The sequence below is a fragment of the Oncorhynchus tshawytscha genome, linkage group LG14, assembly GCF_018296145.1.
Source record: "Oncorhynchus tshawytscha isolate Ot180627B linkage group LG14, Otsh_v2.0, whole genome shotgun sequence".
NCBI classification, from domain to species: domain Eukaryota; kingdom Metazoa; phylum Chordata; class Actinopteri; order Salmoniformes; family Salmonidae; genus Oncorhynchus; species Oncorhynchus tshawytscha.
The window spans coordinates 31,122,673-31,136,064 of NC_056442.1; the positions used below are offsets into that span (position 1 = coordinate 31,122,673).

General features: G+C 48.0%; 1 protein-coding gene across 2 annotated transcripts in view; it reads right to left on the reverse strand.

Annotated features, from left to right (window-relative positions):
• The window catches only part of LOC112267008 (tripartite motif-containing protein 3), a 44,406-nt gene that overhangs the window by 25,881 nt on the left and 5,133 nt on the right, over positions 1-13,392 (reverse strand). The window contains exon 1 of one of the 2 annotated variants that reach the window (XM_042297349.1): positions 1,607-1,973. The exons of the other annotated variant lie outside the window; for it this stretch is intronic. The gene's annotated coding sequence lies outside the window, so the exon portion shown is untranslated. Of the gene's footprint in view, positions 1-1,606; positions 1,974-13,392 lie in introns of those variants that run through there. 2 annotated transcript variants of the gene reach the window in all.

A 13,392-nucleotide genomic window follows, 5' to 3' on the forward strand; every position in this document is an offset into this window, starting at 1 on the left:
GGATTTGAATTTTTATTTCCTTTTCAATATTGAGTATGTAATTAATATTCTGATTCTTTAGAAGGGACAATGTCCCTGAGAGGGGAATGTTGGGGAATAATCAGAATTAGTTGGTAACATAGGTAAGATGTTTTATATTCATCATATGTTTGTAAGTTACTTCTCATCAGAATGTTTATTTTTGTATAATACTGTGGCGGGGTTGCAGTATCTGTTCTCTGTCAAGACTAAGTTGCTTGGGCCGGAGAGAGGGGAGAGGTCAAGCGTGTATCTCTTGGCTACACAATGTCTGTGTGCTAGTCAATGTGTCTCTGTGATCTTGTCAAGGAGGGGTGGATTTGATATATGCCTGTTGATATGTGGATTTGTTTTTTTGTTCTGAGTTTGAGAAAAAAAGAACATATTTTAGGAGACAAAGCTGAATGATAAATTATGGCCAATGCTGTCTGGCTATGTGTGTCTTTGCTATAAAGGATCTCAGTTGTAATGTGTAAGGGACTCTCAGAGAATTCATTTATAGACACTGAATTGATCTGAGAGTCACAGGGTTGTGATGGAGCTCATATAATTAAAAATGGACTTTGTGATGACTTGTGTGTGGTTTGCTCTCATGATTTGGTAAATACAGGAAATTTCCACGACACTACACAAAGAGCCCATAGCAGGTATTCATAAACTGCATCTCAAATAGCACCATAATCCATATACAGTGCACTACTTCTGACCTGGCCCCATAGAGTGCCATTTGGGACCCAGCATGACTGTGTGATACAACTTGGCCTGTTCCCATGGCTAGAAAGCAGTACAAAACAAAAGAACACTGGCCTTAAATCTGTGGGGATTTATCAGGATCAGGCCTGATAAGAGAACAATGTCCACACTGTCTAAAATAACATATTAACGGAGGGCAGGAAATACTGTATCACAACTCTATCCTCTTAACCTTGTACATTCTTAGGGGGAAAAAGTGTTATTTTAAGGGTTCTCCTATTGGGATAGCCAAATAACCCTTTTAGGTTCTAGATTTTTAAAAATGGTTCTATGTAAGAAAGTAACCACAAACAGCCAATTCTGGAGAAAATATGATGCGTTAAAAAAGGACATATGGTAGCTTGTGGTAATACCATGCTACATAGTTACAGGCTGGTAATACCATGCTACATAGTTACAGGCTGGTAATACCATGCTACATAGTTACAGGCTGGTAATACCATGCTACATAGTTACAGGCTGGTAATACCATGCTACATAGTTACAGGCCATGCCTGTGAATTACTTGGATAAAAACGAATCCAGAGAATGGAATACAGAGATGGGAAAACTCCCTGATATGTGAGAAACATCAACCCACAGATATCCTAGAATTCACTAGAGTGGATGATGTCATAGACTTGCATTTTTAGTCATGTTGCTAGGAAGCCAATTTCCCCTCTAATGAATTATAGGATCTCTATTCGCTATGCTTCAACCTTCACTTCTTCACCACCACAGCCCTGTACAATGAGAATGTGAGAATTCTTATGTGAATACAAGCATGTGTCAGTCCGTTGAGCTAATGCATATGCAGGAAATGCAAGTCTTCCCTTAGAGAGAAACGTCCACTCACCATTCACATCTTCACCACCACCACCACAGCCTGTAGGCTGTCTGCCCTCAGTCTGGACTCATCTTTCATGTGCAGTGCTGAGCTGAGGCTCAGTGGGTAATCTCTCCTCAGAAACACTTCAATTCAACTGATCACTCAATCTCCTCTCCTCTCCAATGATGGAGCAGAACACCAGCAGACCGCTCTGTTCACAAACAGATCACAATGAACACTGGGATTCCCTCCTTCTTTACCCCCTCTTTCTGTCCTCCCTCCTAGCTGTCGTTTTCTCTCTCCTCTGATCACTTGACACAGTAGATACAGCATAGAGCTTGTTTCCCTGTAGCTACAGCCAGTTAGCTCCTGTCTCTGTTGTGTTGTTCTGGTGCTGAAAGAGGAAGCAGAAAATATAGGAAACGTTAAAATGGCACTCCCCAAATTCCTCCCTGGTTCCTTCCCCTGTACTGCCTCTTGCCTGACTCCCAGCTGGCCCAGAGGAGAGCGGAATAACTCTGAGCTCTGAGAGGCCTGACTGCCTGTGTCTGTCTGTAGGTAAGTAACAGTAGTATAGTGGTAAGGAGCTTCTATACACACAGAGTAAATGAGCTAGTTTCTAGACACAGAGAAATACACAGGGAGCTAGCTTCTACAGAAAGAGAGAGAGAGAAATACACAGGGAGCTAGCTTCTACAGAGAGAGAGAAATACGCAGGGAGCTAGCTTCTACAGAGAGAGAGAAATACGCAGGGGAGAGAGGAATACGCAGGGAGCTAGCTTCTACAGAAGAGAAGAGCTAGCTTCTACAGAGAGAAATATGCAGGGAGGTTCTATAGCTAGCTTCTACAGAAAGAGAGAGAGAGAGAGGGAGCTAGCTTCTACAGAAAGAGAGAGAGAGAAATACGCAGGGAGGAGAGAGGAATACGCAGGGAGCTAGGTTCTATACAGAGAGAGAGAAATACGCAGGGAGCTAGCTTCTATACAGAGAGAGAGGAATACGCAGGGAGCTAGCTTCTAGAGAAATACACAGGGAGCTAGTTCTATAGAGAGAGAGAGGAATATGCAGGGAGCTAGCTTCTATAGAGAGAGAGCTTCTATACAGAGAGAGAGAGGGAAGGGAGCTGGCTTCTTCTATACAGAGAGAGAGAGAGAGAATACGCAGGGAGCTAGCTTCTATATGCAGGGAGCTAGCTTCTATAGAGAGAGAGAGAGAGGAATACGCAGGAGAGAGAAATACGCAGGGAGCTAGCTTCTATACAGAGAGAGAGAAATACGCAGGGAGCTAGCTTCTATAGAGAGAGAGAGAGGGAGAGAGGAATACGCAGGGAGCTAGGTTCTATACAGAGAGAGAGAAATACACAGGGAGCTAGCTTCTATAGAGAGAGAGAGGAATATGCATGGAGCTAGCTTCTATAGAGAGAGAGAGGGAGAGAGGAATACACAGAGAGCTAGGTTCTATACAGGGAGAGAGGAATACACAGGGAGCTAGCTTCTATACAGAGAGAGAGAGGGGAATATGCAGGGAGCTAGCTTCTATACAGAGAGAGAGAGGGGAATATGCAGGGAGCTAGGTTCTATACAGGAGAGAGAGGAATACACAGGGAGCTAGCTTCTATACAGAGAGAGAGAGGAATATGCAGGGAGCTAGCTTCTATTCAGAGAGAGAGAGAGGGAGAGAGGAATACGCAGGGAGCTAGGTTCTATACAGGGAGAGAGGAATACACAGGGAGCTAGCTTCTATACAGAGAGAGAGAGAGAGAGGGGAATATGCAGGGAGCTAGCTTCTATACAGAGAGAGAGAGGAATACACAGAGAGCTAGCTTCTATACAGAGAGAGAGAGAGAGAAAGAGAGAAATACACAGGGAGCTAGCTTCTACAGAGAGAGATAAATATGCAGGGAGCTAGCTTGTATACAGAAAGAGAGAAATCTGCAGGGAGATAGCTTCTACAGAGAGAGAGAGAGAGAGTAGGGTGAGCTAACCTGCTATAGCCTCCCTCAGTCCAACACGCAGAGCAACCAGAGGCAGCTGTCTTTACTGATGAGAGCAGCTCTAACAATGACATTCCTTCTGCTTTCAGCGCTCTCATTCTCTCTCTCCCTCTCTTTTCTAAACCGCCCCAGAAGTAGTAGCAGTAGGATCTCAGCAACTAGCCTAGCATTAGACATTCTTATTTTACCTCCCAAATGGCACCCTATTCCATACATAGTGCACTACTTTTAACAAAAGTAGTGCAAAGTACTGCACTATATAGGGAACAGGGTGCCTTACAGTTGGAGGTGTTCTCAGCCAGCAGCAGAAGCAGCATGCTAGGCTATAGGGCCCATAGATTCATGCCCAGCCATTACAATACCAGTGACTAAGAATCTCAGCAGATCCCCTTCACTCTCCCCCCCCCCAAAACCCCAGCCCCTCTCTCCCTGCTTCTCTCGAGCCAAAGCCCCTTCCCTCTCTCCCTCTGTTGCCCCCTCCCTCTACCTCTCTTCTCAGCGGCTGAATGGTAGCAGCTGAACAGTGACATCAGAGGGGTGCAAGCCAAACCTTTCAGGATCCTCCCCTCTCTCTCTGTGCTGTGTGTGTGTGCTGGCTAGTTGCTACACTAAGCCTGCAGCAGTCTTCCCTCCTCGATCTCTCTGTATGTTTGCTAGTCACAACACTAGGCCTGCGGCAGTCTACCTCCCCTCCCCTGCCCTCCCTTCACATACACTTCCCCAGGCAGCTCCCTCCCAGTTCCTCCCACTTGCTTCGCCACATAAATCTATCTTTAAAAACAGTGTTCACCAGACAACAGCTTTGTCCAATAATGCACTCTGACAAGTCCGTGGAGAAGGGTTGAATGGCAGACATAACAGTGAGTGTGAAAAGGAGATTCTTAAGCCAAGGTTTACACAGAATTGTAACCTCACACAGAAAGGTGAATTGGTTTCAGAGAGCCTGAAAGGGTTTTTTCAAACACTGCATGTAACCCTCAATCATATACAGTGCCTTGCGAAAGTATTCGGCCCCCTTGAACTTTGCGACCTTTAGCCACATTTCAGGCTTCAAACATAAAGATATAAAACTGTATTTTTTTGTGAAGAATCAACAACAAGTGGGACACAATCATGAAGTGGAACGACATTTATTGGATATTTCAAACTTTTTTAACAAATCAAAAGCCCCCTTAAGTTAATACTTTGTAGCGCCACCTTTTGCTGCGATTACAGCTGTAAGTCGCTTGGGGTATGTCTCTATCAGTTTTGCACATCGAGAGACTGAAATTTTTTCCCATTCCTCCTTGCAAAACAGCTCGAGCTCAGTGAGGTTGGATGGAGAGCATTTGTGAACAGCAGTTTTCAGTTCTTTCCACAGATTCTCGATTGGATTCAAGTCTGGACTTTGACTTGGCCATTCTAACACCTGGATATGTTTATTTTTGAACCATTCCATTGTAGATTTTGCTTTATGTTTTGGATCATTGTCTTGTTGGAAGACAAATCTCCGTCCCAGTCTCAGGTCTTTTGCAGACTCCATCAGGTTTTCTTCCAGAATGGTCCTGTATTTGGCTCCATCCATCTTCCCATCAATTTTAACCATCTTCCCTGTCCCTGCTGAAGAAAAGCAGGCCCAAACCATGATGCTGCCACCACCATGTTTGACAGTGGGGATGGTGTGTTCAGGGTGATGAGCTGTGTTGCTTTTACGCCAAACATAACGTTTTGCATTGTTGCCAAAAAGTTCAATTTTGGTTTCATCTGACCAGAGCACTTTCTTCCACATGTTTGGTGTGTCTCCCAGGTGGCTTGTGGCAAACTTTAAACAACACTTTTTATGGATATCTTTAAGAAAGGTCTTTCTTCTTGCCACTCTTCCATAAAGGCCAGATTTGTGCAATATACGACTGATTGTTGTCCTATGGACAGAGTCTCCCACCTCAGCTGTAGATCTCTGCAGTTCATCCAGAGTGATCATGGGCCTCTTGGCTGCATCTCTGATCAGTCTTCTCCTTGTATGAGCTGAAAGTTTAGAGGGACGGCCAGGTCTTGGTAGATTTGCAGTGGTCTGATACTCCTTCCATTTCAATATTATCGCTTGCACAGTGCTCCTTGGGATGTTTAAAGCTTGGGAAATCTTTTTGTATCCAAATCCGGCTTTAAACTTCTTCACAACAGTATCTCGGACCTGCCTGGTGTGTTCCTTGTTCTTCATGATGCTCTCTGCGCTTTTAACGGACCTCTGAGACTATCACAGTGCAGGTGCATTTATACGGAGACTTGATTACACACAGGTGGATTGTATTTATCATCATTAGTCATTTAGGTCAACATTGGATCATTCAGAGATCCTCACTGAACTTCTGGAGAGAGTTTGCTGCACTGAAAGTAAAGGGGCTGAATAATTTTGCACGCCCAATTTTTCAGTTTTTGATTTGTTAAAAAGGTTTGAAATATCCAATAAATGTCGTTCCACTTCATGATTGTGTCCCACTTGTTGTTGATTCTTCTCAAAAAAATACAGTTTTATATCTTTATGTTTGAAGCCTGAAATGTGGCAAAAGGTCGCAAAGTTCAAGGGGGCCGAATACTTTCGCAAGGCACTGTATTAAAATACCAACATGTGATTGACAGTTTATACATGGAGAGAAAAGGAAAACAACAGAAAGTGATTTTGTTCCACAATGGAGACAGACTCAGATTCCTTCCCAAATGGTGCCCTATTCCCTATGTCATGCATTGCACTATAAAGGGAATAGGCAGCCATTTGGGACACAAATCCATATCAGATAATAACCACAGTCAGACCTGATTTTTAAATCTGATTAATCCAGTGAGGAGTGATACACGTCTACAGTAATTCTCACCTAAGAACCCTGTCATACTGCCCTTAATGTCAGCCTGATGTCAGTATAGATTTCTGTGTGAGAGGGGTTCTTGTCATGCTTTGGAGGGAGGGGAGCATCAAATCATCTTTGAGACCCAGTCATACATTCTATGTACGGTATCTCACCCACTCTCTTTCTGCACTAAGTGGCTTAATGGGCTCCTTCCTGCAGGGCTGGGCTCAGGCCACTGTCTGGATCGCAGCCTCTAATTACACCATCACACACAGTCACACGCTCCTGTAACTAACACGTCTAGTCAACTCTCATCTTAAAGCCACACCATGGGAGCACCACAACCACACCCTAACTGGCCAGGAGATGGGCATTGGTAATGGCTTTATCATCCTGTCCAAGCCAGAAAGGCTCCTGCCCAATGCGCCAATCTCCTGTTTCTGAAGCAGCATGATGTACAAGTACACCCCCTTGGACAGGAAGCTAGTCTGTCGCAGGGCCTTACCGCCAATCCATCTCCTTAATGCGGAGAGTCAAGCAGAGATGCATCGAGTCCCATTTTTAGAGTCCTTGGTAACTGGCCCGGGGATCGAATCCCCCAACCTTCCAATCACAGGGGGGACACTCCAACCACTGACTTGGCGTGTGAATGAACTATAAGATAAGACGATTTTTGTTGTTGCATCTTTCTCCCTATCCGAGTGACTCACCACTGTGTGTGAGAGAGAGTCTCTTAATGTAAGTATGTCAGGATGAAGAAGTGAATATAGGACTACTGCTGTTTGCATGACTAATGCATAGCAATTGATTTTATCCGTTGTAGACAGACATTTTCACAGAGCAGAAGACTCCACTTAGAATCACATAAATAGTTGAGCCTGAATAATAACTCTCTCTCTGCTAAGTGTAACGTTGCATAAGTGAAACACCACAGAGCGAAGAGGGCTTCTATAGGAGTCAATGAGTGGCTCTGATGATGACTCACCACAATACACAACTCCTGGGGTGGGGCTCAAATAACACCACATTCGCTATCTAGTGCACTACATTTGACCAGAGCCCCAGTGCACTACATAGGGAATAGGGTGTCTTGTCAGACACAGCCTTGGTCCCAGTGTCTCGAACATAGACAGCCATACAGTAAAGATACAGTTCTATACTGTCTGTACATCATAGGTCTGGCAGAGCAGTCAGCTGGGAGGTGGGCAGCAGAAGAGTGGCCTAATGTGGGATGCGTTAGCCCTTGGTGATGTACCGTGCTGTACTGTAGGCCTACAGTGCTGTCTAAGTGTAAGCCTACAGTGCTGTCTAAATATAGACGCTGGCTTATGTTTCCAGCTATATCTGTTGCTGTGGGCATGTCATCATACAGTAGTCATCTGGATAGCATTTAGAATGAAGTAGTCCAGATTCAATTTTCACAGCACTCTGTGAAAGACAGCAAGGATGTCTGTTTCTCCTATTTGTCACTGGGAGTGATACACTACCGGTCAAAAGTTTTAGAACACCTACTCATTCAAGGGTTTTTCTTTATTTTTATAGTGAAGACATCAAAACTATGAAATAACACATACGGAGGGCTATTTGACCAAGAAGGAGAGTGATGGAGTGCTGCATCAGATGACCTTGCCCCCACCATCTCCCGACCTCAACCAAATTGAGATGGTTTGGGATGGGTCGGACTGCAGAGTGAAGGAAAAGCAGCCAACAAGTGCTCAGCATATGTGGGAACTCCTTCAAGACTGTTGGAAAGGCATTCCAGGTGAGGCTGGTTGAGAGAATGGCTGGGCATGCCAAGAGTGTGCAAAGCTGTCATCAAGGCAAAGGGTGGCTAGTTTGAAGAATCTCAAATATAAAATTATTTTGATTTGTTTAACACTGTTTACTATTATTCACTATCCCTATTATTCTACAATGTAGAAAATAGTACAAATAAAGAAAAACCCTGGAATGAGTAGGTGTTCTAAAACTTTTTGACCGGTAGTATATGTCTGTGTCCAAGGGAAGCATGACAGCAGAGAGACTGGACTTGAGTAACAGTAGGTATGCTGCATTTGCTAAAGAGTAGGGCTCCAGATAACAATGTACGAGTTGTGGTAGAAATAGGACACCCCACTCATTTGTCAAACAAACAAGAATGCATAAAATTGTCAAGACAAGGATATTTCACCTTAACCATAATCTTTTAAACGATATCTCCTGAAAAGGGATATAATGTATACTGTATAAAGCCAAAACGACTCTCCGCTCCCCACCAGTACCTTGGGGTCATACCCTGACCCAGGTCAAGGTAGTGGAATGGGGATGCATAAGGAACACATCAAGCATACAGAATATCCAATATATGGTCGTATTTCACATTAGGAGACAGACACTGATGTATTATACAGGCTATAGGAAATACATTGGGAACACACTATACGCAAGACTGTAGTGCTGCATCAGATGAGTCGTGCATGGCTGAACAGTAATTGAGTATTTGGATCCCTGCATTATTTAAAATCGCCCCTAGTTTACAGAGCTGGAGGACTGTTCTGTAGTCCTATTTAGAAGGGGAGCGAGAGGCTGAAAGTCAATGCAGCTGACCCCAAGTTTAAAGTACATGGATGTTCAGAGAAGCAACAAACCTTGTTAATGAGTAATTGGAAGGTACAGCTGATAGTCAAGAGTAACTTATTTCTTGGCTCTCGGTCTACCCATCGATCATCATTCATACAGCAGTGATACTGTAGCACACCAGCATTGCATCCCCAATGGCACCCTATTCCCTATATTATGCACTACTTTGACCAGAGAGCCCAAGAGCCCTGGTCAAAAGTGGTGCACTATATAAGGAATAAGGTGCCATTTAGGACTCATACCAGTGTCTTTACATGTCAGGGTGCTGCATGAGGACGTCTGTCTGTCTCCATCCCTTTACCTCCTGACGGAATGTAACTGAAAGGAGACGTGGCTGGTTGACATCCCACCTTTCATTGCCATGTCATTTACTGAAAGTGCAACGGACACAGACCTGGAATAAGAGCTTTACCAAAACCATCTGGGACTTTTCACTTGTGTATGACTACAGCATTTTACTGAAATACTTTAAGGATAAATAGGAGTGAATCTGTTTTCCACTAAATGTGTATCTCAACTCCAAAAGCCAACTTTCTCCAGTTGCTTTGGTTAAGAAACGACAATAAAAGAGGATCATTTGATCAGAAAGAGATATTGGATGGTCTCTTTAAGGGCTTTAATACACACACCCTTCAGAACAAGTCAATAACAGATCAGAGATACTTTTTTAAAGCTCTATTATGCTCTGTCTTGTTTGATCTTCCTATTGTGCAAGACGGGTACAATTCCAATAGGTGGTTTCTAGATGCACACGGACAGGAAACGATACACTGATAGCACCCCAAATGGCACCCTATTCCCGATGTAGTGCACTACGTTTGGCCAGGGCCCTGGGTACCATTTAGGTCAGAGAGCTTATCACTGCAGGACTGTGGATTGACTAATGTTACCGAGGGAAAGACAGAGGACATGGACACATCAGGAGAAGCCGGTCTCTGTCACAGTCCTCAGCACCAGCACCTGGACACGGTCCTCAGCACCAGCACCTGGACACGGTCCTCAGCACCTGGACACGGTCCTCAGCACCTGGACACGGTCCTCAGCACCTGGACAGTCCTCAGCACCTGGACACGGTCCTCAGCACCTGGACACGGTCCTCAGCACCTGGACACGGTCCTCAGCACCTGACACAGTCCTCAGCACCTGGACACAGTCCTCAGCACCTGGACACAGTCCTCAGCACCTGGACACAGTCCTCAGCACCTGGACACAGTCCTCAGCACCTGGACACGGTCCTCAGCACCTGGACACGGTCCTCAGCACCTGGACACGGTCCTCAGCACCTGGACACGGTCCTCAGCACCTGGACACAGTCCTCAGCATAACAGCAGCTCATTAGGATACACACACCCATGTATGCGGCATGTTTCAGAGGCTACCGCCAGCACACACACTGCAGATCTCAGAAAGGTCGACACACACACTCAGCCATGGGCCACTGCCCAGACTCCTGTCAAGCCAGACTGCAATCTGCTGCTAACTACTGTCGCTCACAGAGCCTCTGCCTGCATCCCAAATGGCACCCTATTCCCTATATAGTGCACTATTGACCAGGGCCCATAGGAGGCCTACTTTGTCTCAAATTATACTACACATACACTATACTGTATAGCTCTGGCCACAGGTAGTTCAATACATAGTGAATAGGGTGCCATTTGAAATAGCCCATACTGTAGTCCTGACTTGAGTTTATTGATTCATGTGGGATAAATGAGGATAGATGCAGTCAGCCTAAACACATTCAAATGGAAATGAGCTCATCTCTCCACTCCATACACAAAGAAACATAGTGGTGTACAATACTGTATAAAGCACAGGCACAGTCATAGACAGATAGATAGTGAACCTGGTGCTCAGTGTCTCTGAATTCAGAAGGTGTCACGTTCTGACCCTAGTCATTGTGTTAATTGTTTGTTTTAGTTGGTCAGGACGTGAGTTGGGTGGGCATTCTGTTTTGTGTGTCTAGGTTGTTTTTCTGTGTTCGGCCTAGTATGGTTCTTAATCAGAGGCAGGTGTCGTTAGTTGTCTCTGATTGAGAATCATACTTAGGTAGCCTGGGTTTCACTGTTTGTTTGTGGGTGATTGTTTCCGTGTCTGTGTTTTACACCACACGGTACTGGTTTCGGTTATTCACGTTACGTTTATTGTTTTGTATGGAGTGTTCAGTTTGTGTTTAAATAAACAACCATGGACACTTACCACGCCGCATATTGGTCCTCCGATCCTTCTCACCTCTCCTCTTCAGACGAAGAGGAGGAAAACCATTACAGAATCACCCACCAACCAAGGACCAAGCGGCGTGGTAACAGACAGCAGCAGCAGCAGGAGCAACAGCAGCAGCAGCAGAGGCAGCAGCAGGAGAGGCAACAGCAGCAGCAGCAGAGGCAGCATTATCTCGACTATACAACTTGGGAAGAGATAGACAGGTGGGCGGTCGACCCAGGGAGAGTGCCGGAGCCCGCCTGGGATTCGCTGAAGCAGTGTGAGGAGGGCTACAGGAGAATGAGGTTGGCGTTGGCGAAACGAGCATGGCGGCGCGGTAGGAAGCCCAAGAGAACAGCCCAAAAATTTATTGGGGGGGGGGCACAGGGAGAGTGTGGCAGAGTCAGGAGTCAGACCTGAGCCAACTCCCCCTGTTTACCGTAAGGAGCCATGGATTGAATCAGTGCTGTCGGCGAAGCTGAGGGCTGAGTCTGAGTGGGTAGAGGAGTTATTGGACAGATTGGAGGAGAGTGAACAGATGGGAGATGAGGAGACACTCGAGGAGATGTTAATAGAATTGGAGGAGAGTGAAGAGAGAGAGCTGTTGATTTGGCGTAGTATGCAAGGCGTTCGCCCTGAGGTGCGTGTCCCCAGCCCGGTACCACCAGTGCCGGCACCCCGCACCAGGCTGTATCTCCGTCCCATCAATACAGGTGCTCCCGCCTGTCCAGCGCTACCAGAGTTTCCGCCCCTCAGTCCAGAGGCGCCAGAGCCCCTCAGTCCAGAGGCGCCAGAGCCTTCCTCAGTCCAGAGGCGCCAGAGCCTTCCTCAGTCCAGAGGCGCCAGAGCCTTCCTCGGTCCAGAGGCGCCAGAGCCTTCCTCGGTCCAGAGGCGCCAGAGCCTTCCTCAGTCTAGAGGCGCCAGAGCCTTCCTCAGTCTAGAGGCGCCAGAGCCTTCCTCCTCTCCAGCGCTGCCGGAGTCTCCCGACTGTCCAGCGCTGCCAGAGCTTCCGCCCCTCAGTCCAGAGGCGCCAGAGCCCCTCAGTCCAGCACTGCCAGAGCCTTCCTCCTCTCCAGCGCTGTCGGAGTCTCCCGCCTGTCCAGAGCCGGCAGAGCCCCTCAGTCCAGAGGCGCCAGAGCTCCTCTGCCCAGCGCCGCCTGAGCCACCCGTCTGCCCAGCTCCGCCTGAGCCGCCCGTCTGCCCAGCGCCGCCTGAGCCGCCTGAGCCGCCCAGTGCCGCCCGTCTGAGCCGCCCAGTCAGTCAGGACTGAGCCTCCCGTCTGCCCAGCGCCATCTGAGCCGCCCGTCAGTCAGGAGCTGCCAGAGCCGCCCTCAGTCAAGAGCTGCCAGAGCCGCCCGCCAGTCAGGAGCTGCCAGAGCCGCCCGCCAGTCAGGAGCTGCCAGAGTCGCCCGCCAGTCAGGAGCTGCCAGAGCCGCCCGCCAGTCCGCCAGCCAGGAGCTGCCAGAGCCTTCAGCCAGCCTGGAGCTGCCAGAGCCTTCAGCCAGCCAGGAGCTGCCAGAGCCGTCAGCCAGCCAGGAGCTGCCAGAGCCGTCAGCCAGCCAGGAGCTGCCAGAGCCGTCAGCCAGCCAGGAGCTGCCAGAGCCGTCGGCCAGCCAGGAGCTGCCAGAGCCGTCGGCCAGCCAGGAGCTGCCAGAGCCGTCAACCAGCCTGAGCTGCCCCTCAGTCCTGAGCTACCCCTCAGTCCTGAGCTACCCCTCAGTCCTGAGCTACCCCTCAGTCCTGAGCTACCCCTCAGTCCTGAGCTACCCCTTAGTCCTGAGCTACCCCTTAGTCCTGAGCCGCCTGAGCCTCCCATCTGCCCAGCGCCGCCTGAGCCGCCCGTCTGCCCAGCACCATCTGAGCCGCCCGTCAGTCAGGAGCTGCCAGAGCCGCCCGTCAGTCCGCCGTCCGCCAGCCAGGAGCTGCCAGAGCCGTCAGCCAGCCAGGAGCTGCCAGAGCCGTCGGCCAGCCAGGAGCTGCCAGAGCCGTCAACCAGCCTGAGCTACCCCTCAGTCCTGAGCTACCCCTCAGTCCTGAGCTACCCCTTAGTCCTGAGCTACCCCTTAGTCCTGAGCTACCCCTTAGTCCTGAGCCGCCTGAGCCTCCCATCTGCCCAGCGCCGCCTGAGCCGCCCGTCTGCCCAGCGCCGCCCGTCTGCCCAGCACCATCTGAGCCGC